This window comes from Mustela erminea, chromosome 12 (genome assembly GCF_009829155.1).
Source record: "Mustela erminea isolate mMusErm1 chromosome 12, mMusErm1.Pri, whole genome shotgun sequence".
Classification (NCBI taxonomy): Eukaryota; Metazoa; Chordata; class Mammalia; order Carnivora; family Mustelidae; genus Mustela; species Mustela erminea.
Genome location: NC_045625.1, coordinates 89,343,859 through 89,359,649, shown reverse-complemented (window position 1 = coordinate 89,359,649; position 15,791 = coordinate 89,343,859). Strand labels below are relative to the sequence as shown.

The 15,791-nt window shown below is 57.1% G+C and overlaps 1 protein-coding gene across 1 annotated transcript in view; it reads right to left on the bottom strand.

The window, feature by feature from the left end:
- The window catches only part of FGD3 (FYVE, RhoGEF and PH domain containing 3), a 49,666-nt gene extending 39,529 nt beyond the window's left edge, over positions 1-10,137 (bottom strand). Inside the window, exon 1 of the mRNA XM_032306548.1 lies at positions 10,043-10,137. The gene's annotated coding sequence lies outside the window, so the exon portion shown is untranslated. The remainder of the gene's footprint in view (positions 1-10,042) is intronic.
- Between the last annotated feature and the right edge of the window lie 5,654 nt (positions 10,138-15,791).

Below are 15,791 nucleotides of genomic sequence, written 5' to 3'. Positions count from 1 at the left end.
ACCTGCGTGCGAACCAGCAATTCCACACCTGTGGGTTCTCCCCAGGAGAAGAGAAAACATCTGTCCACATAGAAACCTGGTCATCAGTCTGTAGCAACCCGACTCATCATAACACAAAACTGAAAATGACCCAGATATCCTCCAACTGGAGAATGATTGAGCGAAGTGTGCAACCATGTTCATCCTACGGAAGGTTACTCAGCGACCGATGTACCAGGGACGTGGGTGAAGCTCACAAGGGAAGCCGGGTGCAACAGGTTGCTCTAGATGGGGTTAAAGAATGGGTAGAACTAGCACGGGAAGTTGGAACAGCACAACCTCTGTGGCCCTGGGGGCGGGAGTATCGGTTTGCTCCGGCTGCTGTAACAAAACTCCATAGAAACAATAGCAGAAATGCATCCTGGCCCCATCCTCAAGGCCAGAAGTCTGAGATCCAGGAGTGGGCAGGACAGGTTTCCTTCGAGGCCTCTCACCTGACCTGGGCAACAGGCCACCTTCTCCCCAGGTCCTCATGTGGGCGTCCCTCGGTGTGTGTCTGTCCTCACCTCCTCTTCTTTTTTTTTTTTTTAAGATTTTTTTTTTTTTTTGACAGAGAGAGAGACAGAGATCACAAGTAGGCAGAGAGGCAGGCAGAGAGAGAGAGAGGGAAGCAGGCTCCCTGCTGAGCAGAGAGCCCGATGCGGGGCTCGATCCCAGGAACCTGAGATCATGACCTGAGCCGAAGGCAGAGGCTTAACCCGCTGAGCCACCCAGGCGCCCCCTCACCTCCTCTTCTTAGAAGGACACCAGTCCCACTGGATCAGAGCCCACACCTATGACCTCATTTTAACTAATTTACCTCTTTAAGAGTTCCGTCTCTAAATGAGGTCACGTTCTGGGGCACTGAGGTTTAGGATTTCAGCATACGAATTTTGGGGAGATGCAATTTATCCCGTAACACCCCTGTCCTCGCTCATCAGCGTGCCGGATGTCCCAGCTATGCAGTAAGGCAAAGCGAGGAATGAAAATGCACGCAGAGCAAACGGAAGGAAGAGAAGTGTCCGTATTTGCAGATGACACGACCATCTACAAAGTAAATCCCAAGAATCCACAAAAACACGACTAGAATTAACAGGTGAATCTGGCAGTTCAGATATAAGATCAAAACTGCTTGAATGTTTAAAATGCAGACACCAAAAACTAAGAAACACAATGCCATTCACGCTAGAAAATTTAAAAAAATTTTTTTAAAAAGGAGCCTCAAATGTACATCCAACAAAACATTTATTAAGCTCACATGCTGAAAACTTCAACACACTGAGGAAATAAAGGTCCAAGAAAAGAAATATATTGTGTTCATGTTCATAGACTGACGATGTGACAGAAAGATTTGTGAGAGAAATGACAGAAAGATGTCATTTCTCTCACAAATGATCTATGAGCTTAATACCATTTCTGCCAAAGCCCCAGCAAGGCTTTTTGTGGATCTCAGACAAGCTCATTCCTGAATGTATGTGAAGAACAGAGGTCCCTGGGGAAGGGAGGCAGCCTGACCAGGAGGGACCATGCCTCTGTCGCCCCAGCAAAGGGCATGGGGTGGTGCTGAGGGGACAGATCCAGGGGTGAACGGGACACAATGGGGACCCAGCAGGAGCCCACCAAGGGCAGGAGTGGTTACCAAAGGTACAAAGAGAGGAAAAACAGCCTTTCCACGGGTGGCATTGGGGCGATGGGACATCCCCAGGCAGCCAAGGAGCCCGACCTAGACCACATGCCCAACACGGACACCAGCTCAAAACGGATCATAGATTTAAATGTAAAATGTAAACCAGGAAACTTCAACAAGAAAAAATTAGGAAAGAACTTGTGGGATATGTGGGGTAGGGTTTTTAGATGGGACACCAAGAGCAAGAGCCACTCACAAGATAGTCAACAGACGCGAGCCAGTCCCGCAGTGAGGAGCTCTCCTCACACCTGCCGGCTGGGCAGACAGGAAGAAGGGCTACCCACCGGCCTCGTCCAGGATGCACTGAAATGGGGCCACTCAGACCCAGCACTCAGGTGGGACAGCCTCCCTGGGAAGAGCTGGGCGAGTACTTTTAGGACACGCTGGACCACCCCCGGACGCACAGGGGACCCGGCGTGTGTCCCCCAGAAGTACAGCCTGCGTTCACACAGAGACCCGCACACGGACGTGCAGGGCAAACAACCCGATGGCCTTCGAGGGGTGCAGGACCCACCGTGGCACGGCCACATCCCAGACACAGTCGGCGCTGGAGAGGAAGGAGTCGGACACCACCGTCTGGGTGAGTCGCCTAAGATGAACACCCACTGAAAAGCCAGTTTGAAAACGTTCCGAATTCCACATGCTGAGCTTTCTTGAAATGACCCAAGTGTACTCACAGGGTGCAGGTCAGCCGCCCACAGGGGCACGGGAGGGGACCCTGCCCTGCCCAGTGCAGACCTCCCCGCCCTGGCCGGGGCGCTACAGTTCTGCACTATGTCACCCTCACCGTGTCCCCGCCGGAGGAGGCTGGGCAGAGGGTACACCATCTCCGTGGGGTTCTCAGAGCTGCGTGTGAGCCTACAGTTAGCTGCTGCAAAGGAAAAAGCTTCATTAAATAAATAAATAAATAAAAGGCCGACAGAGTCCCTTGACTCTTACGAGAAGCAGTGAACTTCCCCGGGGAACCGGCGGTTCTGGGATCCTCCCCACAACCAGAAGCGGAAGCAGCAGAGACCCCAGGCCGCGGAGCTCCCCCACAAGCCCCGCCCGCCTCTCTCTGTTCCCTCACTGGGCACACCCGGCTCTGGGCTGCAGGCTGGCCGTCCCCGCCCCCGGCGCCCACTGCTCCCCTCCCTGCGCCCTCTGGACCTGGCCTCGCTGCCCCCACGTCCACACAGAAACAGAGCAAATGAGGAACAGCCTCAGGACCATTCCTTTGCCCCATTTCCAGAAGGGGAAGGTGTGTCTAAGGAGGTGAAGCAGGACCCGGCAGAGGACGCCGCCAGGACGGTGGCCACTGGCACAGTGCGCAGTGCAGCAGGGGAGGGCGGTGCACAGGGCGGGGGGCACACGGCAGCTGGAAGGGGCTCGGGTAGCTGGCAGGGGTGCGCAGGGCAGCAGGAGGTGAGCTGGCAGTGAGGGGGGCACAGGGCAGCGGTGGGGGGGCGGGGGCGCAGGGCAGTGAGAGGTGAGTAGGCAGCAGGGGGTTCAGAGCAAGGAGGGGCACGGGGCAAGGGGGGTGCAGAGCCTGGAGGGCCAGTGGGAGCCCTGGCCGTGAGAGTCCCATTATCAACGAGGACACCAGGGTTCAGAGGCGCCCAGAGCCTCATGCAGTTGGTCAGCGGCCATGCCGCACTGGCTCTGAAAGCACGTGGCACATGAGGACCAAGGGGCTGCCCGCTCCTGGCTCTCAGGTCAGTGGGGTACTGGGGGCACTGGGCAGGTCAGGGTGGGACAGTGTCCAGTGCTGACATCTTCTCCACAAGCTGGGCAAGAGCCGGGCAGGAGGCAGGGTGGGACCCCACGGGCTTTGGATGGGGGCCCCAGGACTGCCCCTGGACTGCCAGCCCCAGACAAGAGCCAGGGAAGGAGCAAGGACCCGCTGCGCACGCCCTCAGACCCATGACCTTCCAGCTCTGGGCGCTGAGCTTCTGGGGGTGTTCACTTTCCTCTCCATGCTTCTCGGTACTATATACATTTTTACAAAGAACATTTATTATATTTGCAATTGGGAGAAAAGTCGACTTATTTTAAAATAAGATGATAACATCTCCTCCATAGCTCATCTGAGATTCCAAGCCTCTCGCAACTGCCTCAGAGCCAGCTGTCTCCATGTCTGTTTATATATGGAAAATTTAATTTCTACTTAGCTGTCCTACATTTCTCTGGGGGGGGAAATGTGGTTAAGAAACCCAAAAGGAAAGGACACGGAGTGTAATTTTGCTTTCTGAAAACACACTTTTGCAAAAAATTCTCTAGTTTCCTTTAAACTGAAACTGGATTCTGTTCAAAGACCGAAAACCTTCCCTAGGTTGGGCACCGCCTTGAATGTTGCCGTGGGTCGGGCAGCTCCGAGGACGGCCGGGTGACCCAGATGACGGCAGACAGCCCTCCGTGCCACACCTGGCTTGGGGTGTGTCAGATGCCAGCGTGAGAGCAGGGAGGGTCCCACGGGGGAGCACTCACGGTACCTCCTTATTTAAGCAAAACAAAAGCAGAACTTCTCTAAAAATACTTGATGGTTTAGTCACAGCACCTGAAAGCAGCCTTTGGGGGTTGCCTCGGCAGAGCCCCAGTGACCTCTGACCCTGAGACAGGATGGTGTCTGACAGCTTTGCCCACGGAGTAGGACAGTTACAGGGGGCTCTGGGAACCGGACATCGGCCTCAAGTGGAAGTGATCCCTGACCTGTAACCACTCTGACGCCAGCCACAGAGGGGGATGCTGGGTCTGTGGCTTTTTTTCCACCCTGTAAGAAAAAATTCACTGTGGTCCACCTTGTTTTAAGGACAGCATTGCTTACAAATGCAAGGTTTGTAGCAATCCTGCCTGGACCCAGTCTGCTGGCGCCATTTTTCCAACAGCATTTGCTCACGTCATGTCTCTGTGTCATCTTTTGGGAACTCTCACAATATTTTAAACGTGATTCTTATTATCACATTTGTTACGGTCATCTGTGATCAGTGATCTTCCATGTCACCGCTGTAATCTGGGGCCACCGCAGCTGTGCCACATAAGACGGGGAACTCAACTGATGTCGTGTGTGCTCTGACCGCTCCACGGACGGGCCCTTCCCCCATCTCTCTCCTTCTCCTCGGGCCTCCCTATTCCCAGCTGATAACCCTACCAGGGCCTCTCAGTGTTCACGTGAAAGGAAGAGTCGCATATGTCTCACTTTCCATCGAAACTAGAAATGATTCAGCTGTGTGAGGAAGGCCTGTTGACACCCAAGACAGGCCAAAAGTAAGCCCCGTTATGAATGCAAAGGAAACGTTCTCGAAGGACATCACCAGTGCTACCCCAGTGAACACATAAGAGAATGAAACAGCCTCCCTGCTGACATGCTGTGAGTCTGACCGGTCTGGAGGGAAGCTCAAACCAGCCACGACATTCCCTTCACCCAAAGCCTCCCCCGGAGCAAGGCCCCGACTCTTCAGTTCTGTGCAGGCTGAGGAGCTGAGGAAGCTGTGGAAGTCAAGTTGGGAGCTGGCGGAAGTCACCGGGGAGAGGCAAGAAGTGTCTCTGTAACGTACAAGCGCAAGGTGAAGCGGCGAGCGCCGATGGAGAAGCCGTAGCAAGGGATCCCGAGCATCCGGCTGAGACAATTCACGAAGGTGCTCACACAAAGCAACAGGTTTTCAATACGGACACAACAGTCTTCCATTGGAAGATGCCACCTAGGACTTTCATAGTGAGAAAGACATCAACGCCTGGCTTCAAAAGTTCCAAGGACAGGCTGACTTTCTCAAGAGAGGCTGACGCAGCTGGTGACTTGAAGCGGAAGCCAGTGCCCATTGCCCATTCTGAAAAGCAGCCCTTAGCAACCATGCTCATCTCCTCTGCCTATGCTCTTTCAACGGAACAACAGAGCCTGGCGGACAGCACAGCTATTTACCATACGGTTGATGGAATATTTTAAGCCCACTCTTGAGACTTACTGCTCAGGAAAAAAAAGATTGCTTGCAAAATATTACTGCTACATGGCATTGCACCTGGTCACCCAAGGTTCTGATGGAGAGGAACAAGATTAATGTTGTTTTAGGGGCACCTGGGTGGCTCAGTGGGTTAAGCCTCTGCCTTCGGCTCAGGTCATGCTCCAGGGTCCTGGGATCGAGTCCCGCATCGGGCTCTCTGCTCAGTGGGGAGCCTGCTTCCTCCTCTCTCTCTACCTGCCTCTCTGCCTACTTGTGATCTCCGTCTGTCAAATAAATAAATAAATAAAATATTAAAAAAAAAAAAAAGATTAATGCTGCTTTCATGCCTGCGAACACAACATTCACCCTGCAGCCCATGAATCAAGAGGTAATGCTGACTTGCAAGTCTTGTTCTTTAAGAAATACCTTTAGTAAGACTCTAGAGGCCATAGATACTGAATTCTCAGATGGATCTGGGCAGAATCAGTCAAAAACATTCAGGAAAGAATTCACCATTCATATTCATGACTCATGGGAAGAGCTCAAACTATCAAACTCAACAGGAATTTGGAAGAAGTTGATACCAGCCCTCATGGGTGGCTTTGAGGGGTTCAAGACTGCGGTGGAGGAAGTCACTGCAGATGTGGGGAAACAGCAGGAGAAGCGGGATCAGAAGTGCGGCCTGAAGACAGGACTGAACTGCTAGAATCCCGTGATCAGACTTGAACAGACGAGGACTTGCTTCTTATGGGTGAGAAAAGAAAGTGGTTTCTTGAGATGGAATCTACACCTGGTGAAGATGCCATGAAGACTGTGGAAATGACAGCAAAGGATTTAGAATATCACACAAACGTAGCTGTAACGCAGCAGCAGGGTTGGAGAGGATGGACTCCAGTTTTGAAAGAAGTTCTACTGGGCGCCTGGTGGCTCAGTCGGTTACACGTCTGCTTTCAGCTCAGGTCATGATCCCAGAGTCCTGGAATCGAGCCCTGCATCCGTCTCCCTGCTCGGAGGGGAGTCTGCTTCTCCCTCTGCCCCTTCCACTCTCTCTCTCTCTCTCTCTGTGTCAAATAAAAAAATAAAATCTTCAAAAAAAAAAAATGAAGTTCTACTATTGGTAAAATGCTATCAAATGGCTTCACAGGCTACAGAGAAATCATTCTCGAAAGAAGAGTCAATCCATGCGGCAAACTTCAGGGTTCTCTTATTTTCAGAAATGGCCACAGCCGGTACCACCCTGATGGGTCAGCAGATCAACATCAGGCAAGACCCTCCACAAGCAAAAAGATCATGACTCCCCGAAAGCTCAGATGATGGTTAGTAGTTTTCAACAACAGAGTGTTTCTAATTTAAGTGCAAACATTGTTTCTTTTCTTTTTTGAACAAAGTTTCTTTAGACACACGGGGGGGGGGGGGGGGGGGGGGGGGGGGGGGGCGCACACTTCACAGGCTACATGCACTATAGACATAACTTCCGCATGCTCACTTGACTCACCTACTGCAATATTCCCTTATTGAAGCAGTCCAGAAGCAAACCCTGGGTTTCTCCCAGGTCTGCCTGGAGCAGTACAAGATGCGCCCCGCCCTCTCCCATTAGGCCTTAGCTCAGTGTTAGCTCCCAAGTGATCAGAGGTATAGACTCCACAGGCCTGCTTCTTCCAGGCTGGGAAGGGTGGGAATCTGATTGCCGCAGCCCCAGCACAGCGAGAAAGGGGGAGGAGGGAGGAGGGGAAGGGGAGGGGGAGGGGCTTACTGGAAATTAATTACTGGGAAACAAAAGGCCACTCTCATTTATCCGTCAAGCTTCTGTCGGCAGCAACCTCATTCTAAAAGCCCCAGCTGGAGCTCTAGAAACCCATGGGGATTCCCTCCAATGCAAAGGCCTCCTTGTGGCTCACCTCCCTGCTAGGCTGGTCCCGCAGGGGACCCAAGGGACAGAGGGACGGCTGGAGGATAGCCCTTCAGGGGCTGAGCAGCCCCAGCAGAGCAGGAGCCGGGCTGGGCCTGGGGTATGAAACTCTGGGCTGACGGCCACGGCTGCCACCTGGAATGGACGCGCCCTTCCCGTGTCCCAGGGCGGGGCAGGGCAGCTCTGTCCTTGAGCTGTCCCCAGGTCACTTAGGGGTTCCTGACCACAGACTACCCTGCCCTCCCCCCCGCCCCCAGTCTCCTCAGTTCTGCTCACAGGCTCCCACACCTCACAAGGGCTGATCTGGAGCTGAGGAGGGGGCTCCTCTAACACAACGGGGAAGAGACAGCCCACATCCAGAACCCCCATGGCCCTCAGTCCCAGACTCCCACCTGGGGACTTCACCAGCCACCCACAAGTTCTGCCTGGCAATACACAGCTCTCCCTTGTATTCACCTGCTTCTCTATTCCTGCATACTTGAGCTGAACCAGGTCCCTTCTGGAACAAGACAGCGAAGAGGTAGGGAGGGAGGTATATAAAAAGGAAGTCAGTGGGTCAGTAGGTGGTTTAGGAGAGCTCGGTGCCGGCTGGTCAGTTAGTGGAGTGCGACTGGGGATTTGAACTCTGGCTATAGGTGCGGGAGCCTCAGGCGAGCAGGCAGGAGGGTGGATCCACCGCCCTGGGCTGCAGCGCTGGGTCTGGGGCCTGGCAGCAGTGCCCGGGGGATGAGACACCCTCAGTCCCTCGGGAGCAGATCGCTGCCCACACAGGTGCCCAGCCTCTCATTGGACACACCGGCCCCTGTGCACACTCACATGCACCCACACAGACACAGACAGGGGGGGTCACGGGTCACACTGGCCCCTGTGCACACTCACGTGTACACATATGCACACACGAACATACACAGAAGGCAGGAGGCCCGAGTGGGCTGGGACTACTGAGCTATGGGCGTGCCCCAGCCCCGTCTGTTCAAGGGTCTCTCACATGCGGTGTGAGGGACCCTGGGGGCCCCTCACCACACGTCCGGGGGAAAGTGGGGGACCCCAGACTGGCCCCAAGCTGTGGGGTTGAGGCAGAACTGGTGTCCACGAGCTTTGGGAGGTGTCCCTGTTGCCCCGGCAGCCGCTGCAGTCGGACAGGGACGCACAGCACAGAGGACACGCTTTGGCTCCTTTCACCCCCAGCAAGCCCCACTGGACAGCTGGGGACACTGTCCCGTGTCCTGCATGGAGCCCCCAGACATGTATGAGCCGCTCTATTCCCTGTGCCCAGAGCAGGGCGAGGCCCCCCCAGGGGCAGGCTGAGGTCACAGAGCAAGACCACCAAGAAGGAGCCCTCATGACCACTGTGGTGCGGATGAGAACACGGGCTCCAGCCCTGCTCTGCCCGAGGGAGTCTCTGCGCCCAGCCCAGAGGAGGCCCTGTGTCCAAAGCCAGCAGCCCCAGCCGCCCCACCGGCTGGAACCCCCGCAGAGACACGCTCCACTTTCTGCACAAACTCTGAGGCTCGGTGTGTGTCCTGTGGTAGTTTGCAATGGACTCTGAGCGCGCGTCCGCACACTCGTTCTGTTCACTCGACACCGACCTGGGATGTCGCCCTAGTCATCTAGTGTCCTGATCCGTACCACCAAAGAGCCAGGGACAGCCTGGCATCCCCAGGGACTTGCGAACGCACACTACTCTGGTGCCCTGGCCACGCTAGGCTGGTTTTCCTAATGAAAGCAAGAGAGAGAGAAAGGAAATCGCTGGGAAATCAAATGCACATCAGCAAGGCGACACCCTGTTTGCTCCCAACTGTGTGACATTCTGGAGAAAGCCTGGGGTCCGTGGCTGCCGGGGGCATGAGGGTCTCCGAGGGAAGGAGGCCTCTGTCCCAAGCCCAGGACACGCCCACAGGAGTGACTCCGATACGGTGTGGGTTCTGGGTGACGAGGCCGGTCGGCGCAGGCTCGCCACCTGTGACGAGTGTCCCTCCGAAGAGGGTGCCGCCAGCCCCGGAGACGGCAGCGTGGCTCCGGCGCATGGGAAATCTGTACTTCCCTCCGCTTCCAGAGCTGTGGACCGAAAACTGCTCTCCAAAATTGTTCTAAAAAAAGACCATCCAGCATTTGAAATGGGGTCTGCGTTCCTGAGGCAACCTCAGGCAACGGCATTTCTAAAACCCACACCGGGCTCTCCTCCCGCCTGTTTCAAAAGGTGTGGGAAGAGCAGTGTGGGGAAACCCAGACACCGCAGGTCGGGGGACAGCTCCAACCCCACGCCTCAGTCCAGCCAACATCCTGGACGACTCCCGGCAGACGCGGACCCTGGGCGCTGAGGGGTGATGGGGACCCCGCCTGCAACCGGGAAGCCTCCTCCTGAAATCACACAGAGGCTTGCTGTCCTGCCTGCCCGCCCCTCCCCCACCTCGGGGAAGCACAGTGCCCGAGGAACCCGGGAAGTGACCCCCCAGGGCTGTGGCTCCACCTGAACCGGGGAAGCCTGGCTTCTCCAGACCCCAACGTACTCACCGCTTCCCTGGGAAAGCACGCAAACAGGCAGAGCCAGGATCCTGGGGCTGGAGGAGACCCTGCCACCCCTGCCACCCCGCTGATCTGGGCAGTCCAGGGTGAGGCCTCGGGTGCCACCAGCGGGGGCGGGACACACCGGCCCTGCCTCCAGCTCAGACCTCCCTCAGGCGGGGCGGTGCCTGCAGGCAGCCCCTTTCTTCTCCAGCCCCGACAAAGCCCCAGGCTCCCCAGCCCGCTGGAGGGCGGGGAGCAGCCCGGATGCCCACCGTCCCCATGGCAACAAGGCTGGGCTAGGCAGCAGGCACCCTGGGACCGGAGCCTAGGGTCCTGATGGCCATGGGTGGAAGAGGAGCCCAGGCCAGCTGGGAGAGGGTGCAGATTGGTCTCGACACTCTGCCCCCCACACTCCCACTTCCAGACTTTTCAGAAGGTCCTGACCTAACAGGGCATTTGAAATACTCTGTCACCATGGTGAGCCCCCTTCTGTGGTGTGCAGGCTGGGCACAGACCTAGGGAGCTATCAGGGAGCGCACATCTGCTTCCAGAGGTCTTTGTTTGCAGGCGGTGTGAGTGATGCTGTGTGTGTGAGTGTGTGTGATGCTGTGTGTGTGCTGCTGTGTGTGTGGTGAGTGTGTGGTGTGCGTGTGATATGTGTGTGTGATCTTCTGTGTATAAGGCTGTGTGTGTGAGGCTGTGTGTGATATGTGTGTGGCAGACACAGGGCCCTACTAGACATGGGGAGCTCACCCTAGGCCAGCTGTTGGACTGGTCATTGAGGGACACACACACACACACGTGCCTAATGTGGTGACAAGCCTGCAGCAACAGAGATAGGAGACCACAGCCAGGGTGAGGCTCTTGGTGCCCAGGAAATGCTGGACCCATTGTCCTGTCCTCTGGAGACAGCCCCAAATGTCCCGATGTGGCCTTTCCTGGGCCGGGAAATGTGCAGATAGAAACCCAGGCTTGTGGTCTAGCAAGAACGCCGCGTCATCAGCTCCCAAAGCACTGACGGGTGTGTGTTACGTGGCATTAACTAGTGGGCAGGGTGTGTGGCAGAGTGGGAGGAGGCCGCCATGGGGGCCATGGAGCCCCTCTGCAAAGATGCCCAGGACACAGGCGTCCCTTCTTTCCACGCTGCCGTGATAGAAGAAGCCGGAAAGACAGGACCACCAGCCTGCCAGCGCTTCCCAAAGTGGTTGCATGTCATCCAAATCCAGATCTTTTCATCCAAAACTCTCACCCCACTGCCTCTCAGAGAAAGGCCCCCTCCCAATCTGGCACAGCCACAATTCCTGGAGTCAGCCCCAAGTGCGGCCCAGCAGGCGCCCCCGTGCAGGTGCCACCAGGTAACGCCATCCCAGGGCCTTAAACCCACAGCTGACTTTTTTGTTCAACCCCAGCAATGAAAATGTGTCTTTGACTAAGGTTGGGGCAGCATGGTTTTCCTGCAGCACATGAGAAATGGCAGAAATACGTCAGTTCCAAACATTTATCTGCTGCATTTGAAAACATCCAGGCAACTGTCCAGCCCCAGGACGCGTCCCCTGTGTCAACCCGAGCCTAAAAGGCAGGACAGTCCTCTCCCCAGGGTGCTGGACACACCTCCTTTTCTTGGCAGTATCTGCCCCCCACCCCTGCTTCTGACCCTTTGCAGAAGGATGACCTGGAGCTTGCCTCCCCTCCACAGACCCGGTCTCTCACCCCTGCCCCAGCCCCTGCTGGTGGGGGCTGGGGACCTGCTCTAAATCTGCGGACTTGCCTGCCGCTCGCAGGGATGAGGGCTGCGGGCCCCAGCCTAGATACAAGCCCACTGCGAAGAAACTTCTTTTGTGTGAAGCGTAACTCGAGTAAGAGCTGATGACTGAAGATTTACAGACGGAAACGCGAAGGCTCAGTGGCCCTGAACACTTGGTGGGGGCCGGGCCCCCCTAGAAGGACATCATCACGTGCCCCCCACGAGGCGAGGATCAATAGTTCTACTCACAGACGGCGGACGGCCAAGGCGTGTAGATGCCTCGGGAGGGCGCCTCTGCATAGGGTGCTGGAGCTCTCCGTGCTGGGCTCCTGCCTCACTGACCTCCGCACAGGTGCTGCCGGGCTCTGGGGCTCCCATCCTGATGGCCTGGGGAGGAAGGCACATGTGGGCACACACGTGTGATCACATACACGCACGGGCTCGCACTCACTGCATGCAACAGAGCACACACGCGTGAGCGCCACCTTTTCTGCACTGTGACAAACCCAGAACTCTCTAAAGGATGGTAGCCAGGAACTTAGGGACACGCTTCCAGGGCTGTTTTGGGCCCAGAAGGTCTCTGTGAGCCAAAGGGATGCAGAAAACCTCCCCGGGGTGGGGTGGGGTGGCGACGGCTTCCCTAAAAGCAGCAGGACAGATACACCTGTGCCGTCTCAGCCTGGCGGCCCTGACGGGAAGCCCGTCCCCCCGTTTGTGGTGGCAGTCGAGAGACAAGGCTGTCTGTCCGCAGGGGCAGGGCCTGGGAGCCCCTCTCCTAGGGGACCCGGGACCAGAGGCTCACCCATCAGCCTGGAGATGGGAGGTCTCTAGCAAGAAGCCCTTCCCCAGGCAGCCTCAGGCGCACCCCAGATAGTGGCCCACACAGAGAGTTCAGCAGGAAGGGTGGAGGCGGCCGCTGGGCCTGGCCTGGGTAAGGGAAGCCAGTTGTCTGCTGAGGCCTCACCAGTCACATGGGAAAGGGGCCTGGGGGCTAAGCTGGAGGGCAGCCGACCCCATCCGCCTTAGGCTGCCAGCCTGGTGCCTCTGCCGCCCAAGGCAGCCCAGCCAGAATGAACCCCTGACCATAATGTCCTGTCCCCCAGGGACCCCCGACCTCAACTTCCTGTGCCTCAGACCCTGTGACCATGCCCTGCTGTCCCTCAGGGACCCTCTAGAATACAAGATGAGGCTGAAGCATCTTCCGAGGTAGGGAAGTAAGGACTCGCTCCCAGTGACAGCGGGGCCGTCGGGAGGGCTCGGGCCCCGGTGTGGAGCGGCTCCCAGCACAGCCACAGCTGCAATCATTTGAGCAACTAAATAAATGGAGTCAGATTTAACCCACGAATATTCCTCTTATTCTGACCGTACAGTGAATTCTGCTATAATGCATACCCGCGAGTCCAAGCTGCTATTTACTGACTGAAGCCAGCAACGCGCGGAAGAGCCCCAGCCCCCGGGAGCTGGGAGGGTCGCCATCCGCAGGCACCAGCATCGGGGGCTCCAGCCCCGGCGACGGGCAGGGGGTGTCCGGGGAGGGACAGCACCTGCAGCCTGGACAGCGGAACATCCAGCCAGGGGCGGGACCCGCACGGGTGAGTACAGAGGCCTGAAGACCTGAAGACCGAGCTGCCCTCACTCAGTCACGGGGAGCACGGAGGGCTCCTGGCCCCGGCCCTCGTGGAACGGAGCGGGTAAGGGCAACCCCACAGGTCTATAGTGGTGGGCAGAGCAGGGCGGCAGAGGTGGGCGAAGGCACTACAGCAGCCTGGAGAGGTGGCGAGCCTTCCTAAGGAGCAGCTCCTGAGTCCTGACAATGAGGGGCAATCAGCTACAGGCATGGCGGGACAAGATTCTCCTGCTTGTGGGAAGAGAATGTGCAGAGACGGAAGCCAGTGAATGGTCTTGGTCCACATGGTGGGTGAGGGGTCATTGCGAGGACAACCATGATTAGTACCGGCTGCCTGGATGGCTGTGAGCGGGGCGCCTACAGGGCCAAGGAGCCGTGTCTGCCCTGGACTCTGCGTCCTATGGCTTGCACAGTGATGACCCAGCAGTCAGCGCCAGGGAAACAGGAGAGGCAGTGGTGGCAAGAACACAGAGCGGGGGCCCTGGGAACAGCGGGATGCACATCTAGAGATGGGCAGGGAATGGGTCGTGGTGGACAGTTATGGGTCTGCTGGCTCTGGCGTATGCTAAGACCCACCCAGCCTCCTGAGTCCCCCTGACTGGGCCGTGACACCTGCCTGATTGATGCATGCCAGCCTCCTCCCAGAGCTGTCCTTGCCCACGGAACCCAGCCCTGCGCAGGGGTGAGCCAAAGCCTGGGATTTCTCGCCTACAATGTGACGGTGGCAACACCCACCTGGCTGGCACCCACGTGAGGTCCCCAGCCCCCAGCGTTCATGCCCAGGGACAGGCAGCCACTCTGGGCCCCTGACCCAGCCAGCACAGGCTCTCCTGTCCCCCCAAGACTCAGGCTTCTATGAGGGCCTGCCAGCCTTTGAGTTCAGCCCCCGCAGGACACAGGTCACAACAGGCCCAGCTGAGGAGAGTTGGGGGGACACACTTCCTTTCTCCCAACATTGCTTCCAGAGAGCCAAAACGAGGTCACCCCGACGAATCAGTCACACACGGGCTCACAGTTCCCCTCCGCCGGTGGGACCAAACGGTAAGGCCCCTCAGAGCCGGCAGCGCTCACGCTGCACTGGCCCAGCACTGGTACAGTGACACGGGAACTCGGGGTCCTTCCCCAGAGTGGGGAGGTCCTGTTGGCAGGGCCGCAGAGGCTCAGAGAGGTGACACGGGGTGCCCAGGGTCCCAGAGCTAGCAGAGGCCGGCAGCCACCTTGGCCCCTGGGTGTGCTGCGCCCCCGAAGGGAAAAGGCAAACATCCACAGCACCATGGTGAGGTGCCCGGCGGAACCCCACGGACAGCTGCGGGGCAGGCCCTGCGGTCAGCTCCGCTCGGTGGGGAGGCTGAGGCTTACAGAGCTCGAAGGAGCTCCCTGGCCCACCTGCTGGGGGCTCCTCTTGGTGCAGTCTTGGCTGGGAGTTAACCCCAGCCGGGCTCCTGTGACGACCCTGGGACAGAGGACGTGAGCGCCAAGTCCGCCCAGCCCCGAAGTGCCAGCTGCAGGGACAAAACACCATTTAATACCCAACCCTTGTCCCCAGCATGTCCCCAGCATTGGAAACCTGACCCACTTCTGACACCAAAGCGGGGCTTCCCAAAGCCATTTCCTCTACCAAGAACAAATAAGCAGCACACCGGGTGAGAAGCTGAGCGGGGGTGGGGGGGGACTTTCCTTCGGGACCATCTCCAAGCGGGACAGTCCCCAGGCGGGTGTTCCCAGACTCGGGCGGCCCTCCTTCTCTCTAGGAGGGGCGCGGGGAGTGCACACCATGCAGTTTGCATGGATGCCTTGTGGGTGTGAGGAGAGGGGGCAAAACATGCCGAGATAGTCTCTGAATCTGAGAAAGAACTCGATGCCCCCTGGGACCAGCAGAGTCGCCTCCAGCCAGTGCAAGCGGGTGAATGGTCACTTGTCAGCAGTGCCTTCCTACCAGGGTTCAGTGAGTCCCGCCTGTCCCATGCGCCTGGGCTGCCTGCCTCTGAGCCACACGGCTGGAAGGCAGTGGGATCGGCCTCCAAGGAGGCTCACAACAGGGTTATGTCTACACTCCACTAGGACTTGCCGTTCACACTGAACTTCCCAGTGTTCTCAGTTGCGTCCCTTCTGTGGTCTCAGAATTGCAAATCAAAGCAGCAAAATACTATTTTCACACCAGACTGACAAAATTTGGGAAGACTGAGTCTCAGAACGGGGAGGGATGCAGGGATCCAGCAACGCTCCTCCAGGATGACGGGAAAGCAAGGGCCTACCGCCTTTCTCTGCACCTGTTTGTGATTCAAAGCCACCGTGCATCTTCACATGGCCCATTTGAAAAGATACAGCAAAACCTAAAAGAAATAAAAGAAACCACATTTTTGGGTTTATTATAAATTAGACTT